This window comes from Balaenoptera acutorostrata, chromosome 9 (genome assembly GCF_949987535.1).
Source record: "Balaenoptera acutorostrata chromosome 9, mBalAcu1.1, whole genome shotgun sequence".
Lineage (NCBI taxonomy): Eukaryota > Metazoa > Chordata > Mammalia > Artiodactyla > Balaenopteridae > Balaenoptera > Balaenoptera acutorostrata.
The window spans coordinates 51,883,296-51,901,100 of NC_080072.1; the positions used below are offsets into that span (position 1 = coordinate 51,883,296).

Below are 17,805 nucleotides of genomic sequence, written 5' to 3' on the forward strand. Positions count from 1 at the left end.
ATCTTTTCCAGCCTCATCTCCAGCTCATTCCTCTAAAATATCTTCTATCTCAGGAACACTTTTCCCAGACATGCCAGGCATTTTCCAGGCTCTGTGCCTTTGCCCATGCCGTGACCTCCTCCGTAATGCCCTTTCTAAAAAACGAAAAAAGTAAAAAACATTTTTTTAAAAAAGGGAATTCCCTGGTCGTCCAGTGGTTGGGACTCCGCGCTCTCACTGCCAAGGGCCCGGGTTTGAGCCCTGGTGGGCAAACTAGGATCCCACAAGCCACGTGGCACGGTCAAAAAAAAAAAAAAAAAAAAACGCAAAATGTCCTTTCTTCTGAACTTAAGGAATTCTAATTCACCCTTTACAACCTAGCTCAAATGCTTTCTCCCTTCAGAAGCTCTCCTCGTTCCCCCCAATTCAGGAATAATTGTTGTTTCCTCTATATGCTCCATATTGCTTGTTCCTCTACACACTTTACTTCATTCCTCCTTGGGTCAACGTTAGCTGCATATGCATTTCACTTGACTAATAAGCTCCTGAAGAGCAGAAACCATCTTACTCACCTATCAGCTCCGTTCCAGCACAATGCTTGCACACCGCAGGTGCTAAATAATGCTGCCCAACTGAATGACAGCCAACTGGCCCTAATCTAGAGAATTCTTTCAGTGAGACAGCCAGTGAAGCCAAACTGTCAAAGAGGACAATCCCTCTACTTTAAAGCCACATACCTAGCACGAGTGACCAGCAGAAAATGTCATGGGCCTGCCACTTTAAGGGGACTGGCAAGCTGACTGTGTTTACACAATCCTAATTAAAACTAAAGGGCACTGAGGGAAAGAAGAGAAATAGGGAGATTAAGAGGTGTGGATTCTACAGATCACCTCTTCCTCTGTTTAGAGCCCAAATCTCCCAGCCTAGTACACAGCGAGCTCACCAAGCAGCCTATTCTCTCCTTGCTGTCACTGTAGGATCTAAGTATTGAAAAGCAACTGATTAGGTCTCTCCAGCAACTGGCTCTGCTCTTAGGCATTTAATTTCTATTGTGGTTACATGGGGCTTTTTCTCTAAATGAATCCCACACTGCTCCAATCATTAAGAGAATCCCTTTAAAGAGAGGCTTGAAATTAACAACAGCAGGGAACAAAGTCTCTAACCCTTCTAAATCACAATATCCACACTGTCCATTTTGATGAAATTCACCCCCACCTCCTTCAAACAATAGGTCCTACCAGGGAATGACTACCTCTCTCAAGACCAGCATGTCCTGTGATTGTTTTTCAGGAGAAAGCTCCCAGTGCCTGCTTCTCATTAAATAGCTGCTTCACGTTTGATCACTCAGCTGTGACTGCCAGTATAGGGTATAGTCACTATAATTTAAGGACTAAAAAGGAATTCCACTCCTACCCCCCTAGTCTAATAGTCAAGCAGCTTAGAACAAACAGATAGTTCCCTACCTCAAACTTCCTTTGGCCTACCTGTTTTCAGATCTAGAACTCTTAGTATCTAACTCTTTCAATGAAGAAAAATGAAGGAAACATGGCAGTAAGAAAGAGAATCACAAAGTGACTTAGTGACAGAACCTTTTGATTAGGATGCCTAACACCTTATTTTCTTGACTAGTTATCAACAAGACCACCATTTCCAGGAACAGAGTCCAGGATACTACAGACAGCCTAACTGAAATGCATTCAAGATAGCCCCTCTGCTTTGACCCCCCCACCCATCCCCCACCCATCCCCACCCTTCCTCAAACTCAAACTGCTGACGAAAACAAATAAACAAACAACAGACAACAAACCAAGTAAGTTGATACATCATTTCTCCTACAAAAGACTGGAGCTACCAAATCATCTGCTTCAGCCACGCCACCTGGGAATCATCCTGATGGACTATGGTGTGCTGGTGAGCAGTGGCTGCTGCAGCCTGAGGAACTTGTGGCTGTTGAGTCTTCTGGAGCCGGGACTGCAGTGGCTCCTCAGCTACAATGTCCCATAGCAACATGTTCCAACCCTTTTTGACCCTCAGCACATTGGTGATTTGGGAGGACTACCACGAGAAAGGCTAATTTTCTCCACCCACTATCTTGTCACTTTGACCTAGAAGCAGGCATATGCACAGTGAGTATAAAGGAAGTGACACCCTTTTAAACAAACATTTCCAATCTTGTTGAATCAAGTGAAAACTGTAATTAAAATAGTCTCCTAAGATTTACAAAACACTCCTTTGGGAACTGCCTTTAAAGTCTACTCCATGTGAGACACACACAAAAATTAAATCTTATTATTTTACAGTCCCACCTCATTCTTCACCAAAAAAGATACTGCCTTGCTTGTCTTTGGCTCACAATATCTTCTAGCTGTTTCCAAAAACTGAATCTACCAAGCAAGAGTGAAGATTTGCTACCTCTGAGAATATTCAAAAGATTGGCTTAGGGCTTCCCCGGTGGCGCAGTGGTTGAGAATCCGCCTGCTAATGCAGGGGGACACGGGTTTGATCCCTGGTCCGGGAAGATCCCACATGCTGCGGAGCAACTAAGCTTGTGTGCCACAACTGCTGAGCCTGTGCTCTAGAGCCCGTGAGCCACAACTACTGAGCCCGCGTGCCTAGAGCCCGTGCTCCACAATGAGAGAAGCCACTGCAATGAGAAGCCCGTGCACCGCAACGAAGAGTAGCCCCCGCTCGCCGCAACTAGAGAAAGCCCGCGTGCAGCAACGAAGACCCAACGCAGCCAAAAATAAATAAATAAATAAAATTAAAAAAAAAAAAAAAAAAAAAGATTGGCTTAGAGGTCAAAAATGTTTTGAGCACTGGCAGCATCACCCGAATAAACGTAAAGGCTGAGAACACAATTACTCTGAGGGGCACAAACTTACAAATACTCTAATTGTCCCAAAATTACAATGAAGGGGACAAGGTATGGGCAATATATGTCACGTGTGTTAAAGACAAACTATTATACTAATTTACAGTCACACATATAATCATAAATTTTGGCTCTGGAAGAAATCTTCTAGATCATATAATCTAAACTGCTCATTTTTACATATAAGAAAACTGTAGTCCACTGGGGTTAGGCAGTTTGTCCCTGGTCACACAGCTGGTTAGCAGTAATCAGGACTAGAAACCTAGTCACCCTGCCTCCCAGCATAAGCCACAAACATCCTAATCCATGCACCTCCCCCTTCCTGTTCCTCACTGCTGTCTTTCAAAGGGGAGATAACTCAGGACACTAAAGCACAACAAGAATGGTTTTGAAACCCAGTTGCTGAGAAATGATAGCTTAAGACCAGGACTTCTCTGCAGTGGCTCCTATGAGTATGAGCCATCGTTTAGTGCCTGGTTCACAAGAGTTCTGGGTAATCTACCTCACAACAAGGGTCAGTGAAACCCCCTAGACTCTCCTCCCACAGCTAGAAGAACATGTTTATTAAACATCTCTGCCCACCTCCTGAAGTAACCTGTTTACTTCAAGTAATTGAAAGAAGGTTACTTAGAAGAACCTGGATCAAGGAAAAAGAAAGTAGTAGAGATCCTGTTTGAGAAAAAGCTGACCTATGAAAAAGCAGAGAAAGGGCAGGAACCATCTTGACTTATCTCCTGGTGAACAGCTTTCTCAGGTTCGGACAAAGTGATCCCTGGCAATCTGGCTTATAATTAGCCTCCACCCAAGGAAGGGCAAAAGGGACAGGAATGCTGTTCATTCCCCCATCCCGCTGCCGACTGTTGGTCAGCTCAGCCTCACATCATCCTGGGCAGCCCCAGCATTCTGTAGATCAGACAGCCACCGGAAGGGAAGCCACGCAGCCTAGTTCAACGGGGTGGGTCAGTGGCAGAGCACGAAGAGTCACTGGGGCAGAAAGTCTGGCCTCCTGTGGCAAGACAGCCAAACCACACCCCAACGTGGTCAGCACTGGGAAGGCTCTGCCGTACTAGGGCTCCAGTCTCTAAAGCAGGAAAGGTCCTTCCTCAGGAGGCTCCATACCACTCACATTTCCAAGTGTGTCCCTCCTGCTCAAAAACCTTCCATGGTTTTCTTCCTAAAGCACCATATCTAAATCCCTTGGCTTAACTTTCCAAGCCCTCCATTATATAGCCTCAAGTCATTTATTCAACCTTATTTCCCACTATTACTATTCCACACTGTACACTCTGAACTAATCAAGCCAGTCTTCCCATTTCTCTCTGCATGAGCCAAGCCCTTTCTCATTTCCATGCCTTCAGTTATCCAGCAGTGGTAAATTCAAGCCCCTTCAGGGGTTAGGCAGGTAATAGAAATGAATGTTCCAGTGTGGCACATGGAAAAACTAGGAAGTGTTGCCCCCACCTAAAGGCATTCAAATGTTTTAATTCAAGTATTTATGCAATATTTCACTCTGAGCATCACAATAACATTTTAAAGAGTTACCAATACTCTTTCTAGCTTGCACGTAAGGAAACTTCCCTAAGGTTAGGCAGCTGGCAAAATGCTGAGCACAGTCTCTAGGCCTGTCTGAAACCAAAGCAAGAGCTCTAAACTATTAGGCTTCCCAGCAGTACAAACACCATGAAAGATATAGAACTCTAAACTCTGAAGAGGGAATTCACTTTTCATGATATATAACCTTAGTAGTGGGATGAGAAGTCCAAATAGCAGCTTGTCTAACCATACTCCAACTGACTCAGATTCTGTCCATCTTCCAAACCCCATCTTCCTACTGAAGTCTCTCCTAGTACCTCCAGGTCCTACTGAATTCCCTCTTCTCTCAATTCTGATGGGGCTTACAGATTAGACAACATAACTGAATGCTAAATTATGTACTGTCATGCAAAACTGAATACTGTTTCCATGTGTTTTCTAGCTTCACTATGAAACTACTGTATTAACCTATCCAGTTCTACCAAAAATGTTTAACCTGTATCTAGTCAAGAGGAAATAGTCATACAAATCCAAATTAAGAGACATTCTGCAAAAAACTAACTTGAACTCTAAAGAATGTCAATGCTATGACAGACAAAAAGGCATTCAAGATTAAGGGATTTAAAAACTGTTCAAAGTTAAAGCAGAATAAAGGCTTGACAAAGTCGTGAAAACTAACGCATGCATGATCCTTCAATGGATCCCAAACTGACAAAAAGTCTATGAAAGACATCATTGGAAAAATTAAAGCAATCTGAACAAGTATTGTATACCGGATGTACTGAATTTCTGAGTGTAATTTTATTGTGGTTATGATAGGAAGATATTCTTATTTTTTTAGGAAATACTTGTTGAAATATTTAGGGATGAAGTAACATGATGTTTACATCTAACAGTCAAAAGGTTCAGAAAATGAAGGATAGAGACCAAAAATAGCAAACCGTTAACAATTAGTGAATCTAGGTGAAGAATATACAAGCATTTGTTACATTATTCTTGTAAAGTATCTGTAGGTTTGAACAGTTGGGGAGTAGGGAAATCCTGTATTATAGATACACTTGTTAAATACTCAGCTCTGTGAGAGGTATAATAGGTACTCATTATGATTTGCTCACTGCCTAAGGAAACTGGGCTTTGGGGGTCAGCAACCAGACAGAGTCCACTTTGCAGTAGTTCATGAGGGGTACAGTGGCAAACTCTAAGGGAACAAGGTTTCCCTCAAACTCACATCGTCACGCCATAGGAAAGACAGAAAAGTAGGCAATCAAAGCTATTGTTACCTCATCCCTCACTGAGACCATCCAGAAGTCAGGCACTTGACAATGCCCCCTTACAGGGCAGAATGCAGTTGCTACCCACACACAGGACCAAGACCTCGGGTCACACTGTATTCACCTTGCCACAGGGTACCAAAAACTTGACAGCCTGCAAAGCAAGTGTCTCTGGCCAGTCACCGGAAGGCACCCAGGTGGTCAAATAAATAAGCCTGAAATACATGCACAGTCTTCACTCCTCACCAGACAAACCAGTCCTGAGCTGCAATAAGGCAGAAGAAATATGCAAGGCTGAATCACTGGCATTTCCTGCACTGGCTTCAAAGAAACTGGCCCTTAAAGAGGACAGAAAGGACAGCTGACACAGCTGCCAAGAGAGGCCTCAACCCAGAAGCATGCTGTGCAATATGCCCTCTCTCCCTTCTACAGCCACCAGATCATTTTACTTCTGCCAAGTGGTCCCTTATTAGGGTGACTGACTGCCCAAAGGCCAATCCTTAGCCTTGACTCTCTCCTCCCCTCATTGACAGCCAAGATTCTGCCCTTTCCAGACAGCTCCTCCCCCAATTTAGCAGAAAGAATAGTCAAAACTATTCCCCCCAAACCTCCACCAACTGAAGTAAGATCTCCAGAGGTGTAACATTCAGCTTTCTTCTCAAACCTACCATGTTTAGCATTTTTACCAAAGACAGAATGAAAATATGTAAAGTCTGCTTGTTAGACTTTGGAATTATAAACCGTGAAGAAAAGAAAATACAATGTTTTTAGATTTGATCCAGCAAAAAGATCTTAACAGGTTCAATGATACCAAAAATAGCCAATATATAATTTAACAGGACTAAACATAAAGCCCTGCATTTAGAATAAATGAAATCAACCAAACTAACATGGGATGGTAAGGACCTGGTACAACAGTTCATATTAAAAAGGTTGCCTTTGGGGAGAAAAAAAGGCTGCCTATGGTGGGAAGTGGAGAACAGGCTGTTACTCCATACACTCCCCTGTGAACCATTAATCTGACAGACCTACCCAAAACATCAACGCAGCTCAGGTCACGTTAGTAGAAGATGACTCTGTGCCCCACCTCTGAAAAGCAAAGTCAGAGCACATGCGAGAAAGAATGACAACCACGGTGGTGAAGGGTCTGAAAGTCATGTCGTGGCAAATGTGAGGGGAGTACAGATGTTATGCCAGAGAAAACATGAAAACTTTTTTCAAACATATGCATGCTTGTCATGTAGACAAGGAGAAAGACTTATGTGTCCCCTTGCAATAAGCCAAAACCAGAACTAGTGAGTAGAAGTTAAAGGAGGACAGATTTTGGTTTGATGTAGGGAAGAACTTTCAGCACAATAAAGAAGTTAAGAATGTGCATTATGGAACCCAGAATGCTTGGATTAGAACACCAACTCTACGACACTTACAAACTGTATGGCTTTGGGTAGATTAATTTATAGTAGTAATTATAGTACTTACCTCATAGAACTTTGGGAAGCAGTTCATGTAAAGTGCTTACAACAGTGCTTGGCTCACAGTATATGCTGAAAAAAAAGAAAGTCATCTATCGCTATTACTGACTATTGCTATAATGGACCAGATAACCTGAAAATCTTCCTACTAAATATGCCTGGAAATGCTTAGAAAAATATAATAAAAATCCTTTTAGACTTGCTAGTTATTTTCTCTCAGCTCCACACCTACCCTGTTATGCTCTGCTCTGTGATGCTGGGGCTTGGACTCCACCAATACTATCTCACCTTTGCCAGCGGGCTCCCAGTTAGGTTCTGTCTACAGGGGGTGCTAAAGGGAAAATGGAAGGCAGGAAGAGGCTGCAAGGGACTTCCTTCTTCCTGTGGCTCGCTGTTTCTTGACAACAGCAGTTGATTCTTCCCTGCTTCTTTCTAAACTCCCTCTCAGAGGCACCAGCACCAGCAGGGCAGGGCTCAACCAAACCCGGCTCCTCCAGGGCCCTCCTGTGAGCTCCTGAGAAACCAGCAACACCCTCTCCTCAGAGAATGAGGGTGCATGCAGTTCCATCGGATCCCTCCAGAATTCTAGGTTCTGACAACCCCTACCTTCTTCCCTTTGTTTTTCAGTCCTGGATGAGGCAGCTGCTTAATGCAGTTATTATATCAAAGTTACTTTAAGACTCCCTTTTTGCTCTTTCAGCCCTCCAACAAAGGTTTAAACTAAACCCCTTTACTGAATTCACTCTATTAAAATCTGTGTGTGGTTTCTATTTTCCTGATAGGATCCTAACTGACACTAGATAAACTGAACTCACAAGAAAGTAGGAGAAATCCCAGGAAACAGAAACAAAGAAGCTGAAAATTGGATTAGTGAGGCATAGCTGTCCCAGCAATGTAAGGAATTCGTGACCTCCTCATAGTCCAGGAGATCTTGAGCCCATAAAAAACAACTGAGATCTCTGTATAAAGGCTGGGATCCTCAGTAAAAAAGACAGACTAGGAAAAAAAAAAAAATCTGTCCACAGGGAAATAAGGGAGGTTGCCTTGCTCATCTAGTAAAGTGGGAGGAAAAAAACTTTCTAGGAATTAATAACCATAGGTGCACACAAGAGGTGGATTTGGAGTTAAAAATTTATACTAAGTCTGTGGCCTGGAAATCTACAAGTACAGAAAAATTACAGACGTTTTACTCCCAGGTTGGGAACAGCCTTGAGTTCCCAGCAGGAGCAAATACAAAGTTGCTGCAGGAGATACACAAATGGCCAAAAGATGCTCAACATCATCAGGAAAATGCAAATTAAAACCACAATAACACCACACCTCCATGAGAACGGCTAAAATTAAAAAGACTGACGATACCAAGTGCTGGTAAGAATATAAAGAAACCAGAGCTCTCAGATACTGCAATGGGAATATAAAACAGTACAGCCGCTTTGGAAAACTGGTAATTTCTTAAAAATTTAAAGATAACTTGCCATATGACCCAGCCATATCACTCCAAAGAGTCAAGAAAATACATGTCCACTCAAAGATTTGTACATGAATGCTCACAACAATTTTATCACAATAGCCAAAAACTGGAAACAACCCAAATGTCCATCAACAGTAAATGACAAACAAAATGGTATGATATAGTCATGTAAGAGAATACTACTTAGGAACAGAAAGTAACAAATTACTGATATATGTACTAAATAGATAAATTTCAAATGCATTACACTGCCTGAAAGAAAGCAGACACAAAGGTACACTCTGTATAATTTGACTTAGATAAAATTCTAGAAAATACAAATTAATCTATAGTGGTTCCTGGGGCCAAGGTAAAGGGAAAGATGAACTGTAAAGAGGCATAAGGAAACTTTTGGGAGTGATGGGAATGCTCTGTATCTTGATTGGGGCAGCTTTTTGTAAGTGTATAAATCTGTAAAAACTCTTTTTACTTTAAATAAAGCATATTATAAATACATAAATTACAATTAAGCAAAGCTGATAAAAATAAAAAAGCTGTTCTTGAGAGAACTGACCTCAACTCAAGCTACATAAGGCTATCATAGATGATACTCCTTTGAATATGAGCTCACAATCCAAAATTATAAAATACTTGAGGAAACAATCCATCATGACAAAGAGTCATTAAAACAAACGGCAGGGGCTTCCCTGGTGGCGCAGTGGTTGAGAATCCGCCTGCCAATGCAGGGGACACGGGTTTGAGCCCTGGTCTGGGAGGATCCCACATGCCACGGAGCAACTAGGCCCGTGAGCCACAATTACTGAGCCTGCGCATCTGGAGCCTGTGCTCCGCAACAAGAGAGGCCACGATAGTGAGAGGCCCGTGCACCGCGATGAAGAGTGGCCCCCGCTTGCCACAACTAGAGAAAGCCCTCGCACAGAAACGAAGACCCAACACAGCCATAAATAAATAAATAAATAAATAAATAAATAAATATTAAAAAAAAAAAAAAAAAACAAAGCGGCAGGGGCTTCCCTGGTGGCGCAGTGGTTGAGAATCTGCCTGCTAATGCAGGGGACACGGGTTCGAGCCCTGGTCTGGGAAGATCCCACATGCCACGGAGCAGCTGGGCCCGTGAGCCACAATTGCTGAGCCTGCGCGTCTGGAGCCTGTGCCCCGCAACGGGAGGGGCCGCGATGGAGAGAGGCCCGCGCACTGCGATGAAGAGCGGTCCCCACACCGCAATGAAGAGTGGTCCCCGCTTGCCGCAACTGGAGAAAGCCCTCGCACGAACCGAAGACCCAACACAGCAAAAATAAATAAATAAATAAAGGATAGTCTTCTAATTTAAAAAAAAAAAAAAAAACAAACGGCAGGATTATACCCGAAAAGCTTCAGAAAATTGAACAGACACATTAAGTTAAATTTATTTAAAATTAATATAGATGAATTGAAAACACAAGACAAAAACAAGATACCATGAAAAACAAAGAGGCAGATTTGAAAATAAACCGAAGAGTACCTGAGGAAATGAAAAACTTAGCTAATGAAAATAAGAATTCAAAAAGTAAATTAGGGGCTTCCCTGGTGACACAGTGGTTAAGAATCTGCCTGCCAATGCAGGGGACACGGGTTTGATCCCTGGTCCGGGAAGATCCCACATGCCACGGAGCAACTAAACCCACGCGCCACAACTACTGAGCCTGCACTCTAGAGCCCGCGAGCCACAACTACCGAAGCCCGTGTGCCTAGAGCCCATGCTCCAAAACAAGAGAAGCCACCGCAACGAGAAGCCTGTGCAACGCAACGAAGAGTAGCCCCCACTTGCCGCAACTAGAGAAAGCCCACGGGCAGCAATGCAGCCAAAAATAAATAAATAAATATTTAAATTTATATATTAAAAAAAGTAAATTAGTTCTAGCTTAAGAGTAATTAGTATGCTAGGAGATAGATTTAAGGAAATTATCTAGAGGTAACACAGAAAGATAGAGACAGAAATCATGAAGAAAAGAATAAGAGATGTGGAGGACAGAATTAACAATAGAAGGTTCAAGGTAAGTTAAATATGAGATCAGGGAGAGGCACTATTTAAAGAGGTATATGCCAATAAAATGGACAACCTAAGAGAAATGGACAAATTCTTAGAAATGTACAATCTCCCAAGACTGAATCAGGAAGAAATAGAAAATATAAATAAACCAATTACCAGTAATGAAATTGAATCAGCAATTTAAAAAAACTGCCAATAAACAAAAGTGCAGGACCAGACGACTTCACAGGTGAATTCTACCAAACATTTAAAGAAGAGTTAACACCTATTCTTCTCAAACTATTCCAAAAACATTACAGAGAAAGGAATGCTTCCAAACATTTTCAAGGCCAGCATCACCACAACACCAAAACCAGACAAAGATATCACAAAGAAAGAAAATTACAGGCCAATATCACTTTATAGTTGTGAAAATCCTCAACAAAATATTAGCAAACCAAATTCAACAACACATTAAAAGGATCGTGCACCATGATCAAGTGGGATTTATCCCAGGGATGCAAACATGGTTCAACATCCACAAATCAATCAGTGTGATACACCACATTAACAAACTGAAGAATAAAAATCATCTAAATGAATGCATTAAACGCTTCTGACAAAATTCAACATCCATTTATGATTTTAAAAAAACTATCATCAAAGTGGGTCTAGATGAGACTTCCCTGGTGGCACAGTGGTTAAGAATCCACCTGCCAATGCAGGGGACATAGGTTCAATCCTTGGCCCAGGAATATCCCATGTGCCACGGAGCAACTAAGCCCGTGCGCCACAACTACTGAGCCTGTGCTCTAGAGCCCGTGAGCCACAACTACTGAGCCTGCGTGCCACAACTACTGAAGCTCACGCACCTAGAGCCCGTGCTCCGCAACAAGAGAAGCCACCGAAATGAGAAGCCTGTGCAACGCAACAAAGAGTAGCCCCTGCTCAGCGCAACTAGAAAGTGCATGCATAGCAACAAAGACCCAATGCAGCCAAAAATAAATAATTTTTTTTTAAATGACAAAAAAAAAAGGTGGGTCTAGAGGGAACATATCTCAACAAAATAAAGACCACATATGATAAGCCCACAGCTAACATCATACTCAACAGTAAAAAGCTGAAGGCATTTCCTCTAAGATCAGGAACAAGACAGGATGCCCACTCTCACCACTTTTAGTCAACATAGTATTGGAAGTCTTAGCCACAGCAATCAGGCAAGAAAAAGAAATAAAAAGAATCCAAATTGGGAAGGAAGAAGTAAAACTGTCACTGTTTGCAGATGACATGATACTACAGAAAATCCTAAAGGGGCCACCAAAAAAAATTAGAACTCATCAATGAATTCAGTAAAGTTGCAGAATACAAAATTAATATACAGAAATCTGTTGTGTTTCTATACACTAACAAAGAATTATCAGAAAGAGAAATTAAGAAAGCAGTATTATTTACAAATGCATCAAAAAGAATAAAATATCTAGTAACAAATCTAACTGCGGTAAAAGACCTGTACTAAGAAAAAGACAAGACGCTGATGAAAGAAATTAAAGATGATACTAACAAATGGAAAGATACACCATGCTAATGGATTGAAAGAATTAATACAGTTAAGTCCCCTACATACAAACAAGTTCCCTTCCAAGAGTGTGTTTGTAAGTCCAATTTGTTCCTAAGTCCAAAAAAGTTAGCCTAGATGGCCAACTAACACAATCGGCTATATAGTACTGTACTATAATAGGTTTATAATACTTTTCACACAAATAATACATAAAAAACAAACACAAAAATAAAATCTTAATCTTACAGTACAGTACCTTGAAATGTACAGTAGCACCAGCTACATCACTGCTGCTTTTATGCTTACTTCTGGACATCTTGGGCTTGAAATAAAGATACTGTACTACTGTACTGTACAGAGTACTGTACAGAAAAGTACACAAAAGCAGAACCACTTGTAGAGGATGCATGCACGTGACAATGTACGCCAGACACGTGAACTACCTTATATGATTGGACATTTGACTGCATGTTCGCATCTTTGAAAGTTTGCAACTTGAAGGTTCGTATGTAGAGGACTTACTGTATTGTTAAAATGACCATTCTAGCCTAAGGCATTCTACAAATTTGGTGCAATCCCTATCAAAATACCAAGGGAATTTTTCACAGAACTAGGACAAATAATTCTAAAATTTGTATGGAAACACAAAAGACCCTGAATAGCCAAAACAATCCTGAAGAACAAAACTGAAGGTATCATGCTCCCTGATTTCAAACTATACTACAAAACTATAGTAACCAAAACAGTACACCAAAACAGACACACAGGGTTTCCCTGGTGGCGCAGTGGGTAAGAATCCGTCTGCTAATGCAGTAGACATGGGTTCGAGCCCTGGTCCAGGAAGATCCCACATGCCACGGAGCACCACAACCGTGCGCCACAACTACTGAGCCTGTGCTCTAGAGCCCGTGTGCCACAACTACTGAGCCCGCATGCCTAGAGCCCGTGCTCCGAAACAAAGAGAAGCCTCCGCAATGAGAAGCCCACGCACCACAACAAAGACCCAACGCAGACAAAAATAAATTAATTAAATAAATAAATTAGAAAAAAAAAAGACACACAGATCAATGCAACAGAATAGAGAATGCAGAAATGAACACACACTTACATGATCAATCAATCTACAAAAAAGGAGATGAGACTATACAATGAGCAAAAGTCTCTTCAATAAATAGTATTGGGGGCTTCCCTGGTGGCACAGTGGTTGGGAGTCTGCCTGCTAGTGCAGGGGACGTGGGTTTGAGCCCTGGTCTGGGAGGATCCCACATGCCGCGGAGCAGCTGGGCCCGTGAGCCACAGCTGCTGAGCCTGCGTGTCTGGAGCCTGTGCTCCGCAACAGGAGGGGCCGCGATAGTGAGGGGCCCACGCACCGCAATGAAGGGTGGCCCCCGCTTGCTGCAACTGGAGGGAGCCCTGGCACAGAAACAAAGACCCAACATAGCAATCAATCAATCAATCAATAAATCTTTAAAAATAAATAAATAAATAGTATTGGGAAAACTGTACAGCTACATGCAAAAGATTCAAACTGGACTTTCTCCTTTCTCACACCATATACAAAAATAAATTCCAAATGAATGAAGACTTAAATGTAAGACTTGAAACCATAAACCTCCTAGAAGAAAACTCAAGCAGTGTGCTCTTTGACATCGATCTTAGCAATATTTTTTTGGATATGTCTCTTCAGGCAAGGGAAACAAAAGGAAAAATAAACAAATGGGACTACATCAAACTAAAGAGCTTTTGTATAGCAATGGAAACTAGCACCAAAAAAATGAAAAGAAGACCTACTGTATGGGAGAAGATATTCACAAACAATATATCTGACAAAGGGTTAATATCCAAAATATACAAAGAACTCATATAACTCAACATTAAAAAAAAATAACCAAATTAAAAAATGGGCAGAGGACCTGAACATTTTTTTCAAAGAAGACAAACAGATGGCCAATGGGCACATGAAAAGATGCTCAACATCACTAATCATCAGGGAAATGCAAATTAAAACCACTATAAGATATCACCTCACACCTGTTAGAATGGCTATTATCAAAAAGACAACAAACAACAAGTCCTGGGGAGGATGTGGAGAAAAGGGAACCCTCATGCACTGCTGGCAGAATGTAAATTGGTGCAGCCACTGTGGAACACAGTATGGAAGTTCCTCAAAAAATTAAAACAGAACTACTATATGATCCAGCAATTCCACTCCTGGGTGTTTATCCAAAGAAAACAAAAACGGGGTGAAAAGATATATACACCCCTATGTTCATTGCAGCATTATTTATAATAGCCAAGATATGAAAGCAACCTAATGCCCATGGATAGATGAATGGATAAAGAAGATGTGGTACATATATCTAATGGACTATTACTCAGCTGTAAAAAAGAATGAAATCTTACCATTTGCGACAACATGGATGGACCTAGAGGGTACTAGGTAAGTGAAATAAGTCAGACAGAGAGAGACAAGTACAGTACAATTTCAATTATATGTGAAATCTAAAAAACAAATGAAAAAACATAACAAAACAGAAAGAGTCACAGATACAGAGAACAGGTGGTTGCTAGGGAAGCAGAGTGGGGGGATGAAAAATAGGTGAGGGAGATTAAGAGGTACAAACTTCCAGTTACAAAATAAGTGAGTCACGGGTATGAACTGTACAGTGTGAGGAATATAGTTAATAATGTAATATTTTTGTATAGTGACAGATGGAAAAACATTTTTGGGGTTTTTTTTAAAAATTTATTTTATTTATTTTTGGCTGCGTTGGGTCTTTGTTGCTGCGCGCGGGCTTTCTCTAGTTGCAGCAAGTGGGGGCTTCTCACTGAGGTGGCTTCTCTTGTTGCGGAGCACGAGGCTCTAGGAGCGTGGGCTTCAGTAGTTTTGGCTCGCGGGTTCTAGAATGCAGGCTCAGTAGTTGTGGCGCATGGGCTTAGTTGCTCTGCGGCATGTGGGATCTTCCTGGACCAGGGCTTGAACCCACGTCCCCTGCACTGGCAGGCGGATTCTTAACCACTGTACCACCAGGGAAGCCAGGAAAAACATTTTTTTAAAATAAAGAGGGGAATTTTTACAAAATTGAAAGGTATGAAATCTCAGATTGAGGCATCACTATAAGCCCCCAGTAGGATAAAATTAAATCCACACCATGTAATGAAACTGCAGAACACAAATGACCAAAAAAAGGATCTTAAAAACAACCAGAGAAAAAGGCAGGTTACATACAATGAAATAATAGTTCAATTGTGAGCATAGTTCTCAAGAGTAACAAAAAAAGCCAGAATTTCTGTAAAATGACATTTTCAAAGTGCTGGGAAAAAAAATAATTGGAAGCCTAGTACGCAGCTAAACTATCAATCAAGACTGACAAGGAAATAATGATATTTTCCAACAGAGTATTTACCACTAACAGACCCTCACTAAGAAAACATCTGAAGGGGGAATTCCTCAGTGGTCCAGTGGTTAGGACTCCACACTGCCACTGCAGGGAGCACAGGTTCGATCCCTGGTCAAGGAACTAAGATCCCGTATGCCGCTGGCATGGCCAAAAACAAAAAAACAAAAAAACTGAAGGATGTATTCATCTATTTGACACAAAAAGAAGGGACAAAATGCAAGAAAGAATAATGAAAAAACAAACAGTAAATGTATATGGGTAAAATGAAATAATCAGTGACAGCACAAAACAATTATTATTTATTAGAATTGTTCTAACGTTAAGATGGACTACCTTTGGGAGTGGTCTCATTCTTTGAAATGCTCATTTTGAGTCTGGACAATACGTTTCGATATGTTTAATGTAAACTGGGTAAGAGGCTGAAATAAATGACCCCCGACATACCTGACCATAGGGTTTTATCAATTAGACACAGCTGTCAAAACATTCCCTGATCAGCTCTGTTTATCCATCTGTGGCAGGGCTTTCCCCTATCCTAACAGTTCTAGAACTCAAGTCTTAGTTCAAGGCATTCCTCCCGCTCCCATATTCCATAAATTAAAAAATGAACATTCTAAATAGAAATGTTCCTTATATGAGCTTTTGGTTAAGATCTTCTAGTTTGGGGGAGTATAGTTTTGGGCTTTGGATTAGGATTCAAGCTTTACAATTAGTCATCATTTGCTTGAACTTGGGCCAAGAAGAGAATACTTTGGCAGCTTTTACTAAGAAGTATGTGCCTCTTCCTCTGAAGGAGAAAATACCACACAGGAATAGAGAGGGAGGAACACATACATTCATCCCTGCTGGCTGAAAGCTGCCTTACTTGATGTGAACATTCCCTCTAGGTTCCCATATATTTACAGCAGTAAAGAGCTCCACAATATAGAGCTCCAATTCCCTTCCCATCAAAGGTTTCTGCTCACCACACTTGACTATCCAGAACTTTAGAAACACATGACCAGGCAACATAACCAGGCAACAGACCCCAGAGAAACGGAAGCATGCATTAAAGTCAGTATTATCACATTTTTCGAAGGCAGTGCCCTTCCAGGCAAGAGTACATAGTAAGAGGTTCAAAAGCCACTAAATACAGATGGAAAAGCCAGGCTCCTATCCCATTTCAGCCCAAGTAAGCTCATTCATTTCAAAGCATACGTTAATGACCATGATACATTTCACACCCTGCATAGGCATGAGAATGGAGGTACAAAAGACACCGTCTCTATCTAGTAGGGGAGACAAACACAAATACCAGATGAAAGGCGCTATCTCAGGGGTAAGCAAAAGAGGGCTCCCAGAAGAGGCAGCATCAACCCAGCTGGGCTCTCTTCCATCAACAACCTTCACACAGTCACATCACTTATAGTCAAAAATGTTTACTCTCCAAGATGCTTCCAAGAAACAGCTTACCTGATTTCACCCTCATAACCCCAGGAAAGTAGGTGAGGCAGGTAAATTCGTTGTTTACATCATAAGTGAAAAGTGAGGCTCAAAATAAATTGACTCGTTAGTCCAAGACAACCCGCACCGCCAACACAGCCCCTCCCCCCCACTTAAGCCCAACCCCACAAAAACCCCGGTACAGCCAACCACGCACTATCTATGCAACCCTGGCCAAGCTGAACATAAACCTCAGATGGCCCACCTGTAATAAAGTATAATAATGCTGTTAAGAATATTAAAAAGACGATCCATATAAAGGGTGTGGCACAGTGTCTGAAACGTCGTTGGGGCTCAGAAAATGTTTGTTATTACTACTACCACTACTGTTAACAATAATAGGCGAAGCCTTCCCACTACAGGAACCCTCGGCGACTAGCCTTTCAGGAACCCGCATTACCGGCACTCGCGTCGCCCTCAGACACGATTCCATGGACACGCCCCCAAACAGACCCTCCCCCCAAAGCACGCCCGGCACCTCCCCCTCGGACAAGGCCCTCTCCTCACAAACCTTACCCTAGATAGACTCTCCCCAGTCAGCCTCGGTTACGAAGGAGCCCTTCCGCTCACACCCGCCTCTCCAGCATCTCTTTTGGGCCCGGGCATCTCTGCGGGCGCCCAAACCAAACGCCAGCAGCTGGACCGTGCCGGTTACCTGGCCCCGCTCTCCCGCTCCTACTCTGGCTTTCCCCGGATCGCGCTGGTCGCGGGCTCGCGCCAGCGCCGTAAGCACACAATTAGTTTAAACTATGGCCCCG

General features: G+C 42.1%; 1 protein-coding gene across 2 annotated transcripts in view; it reads right to left on the reverse strand.

Annotated features, from left to right (window-relative positions):
* Nucleotides 1–17,770, reverse strand: part of NUMA1 (nuclear mitotic apparatus protein 1) — a 75,826-nt gene extending 58,056 nt beyond the window's left edge. The window contains exons 1-2 of one of the 2 annotated variants that reach the window (XM_057552171.1): nt 17,564–17,770; nt 7,135–7,199 (exon numbers count right to left, since the gene is read on the reverse strand). The gene's annotated coding sequence lies outside the window, so the exon portion shown is untranslated. The remainder of the gene's footprint in view (nt 1–7,134; nt 7,200–17,563) is intronic. The other variant, XM_028164397.2, reaches the window with a different exon arrangement.
* Nucleotides 17,771–17,805: the final 35 nt, after the last annotated feature.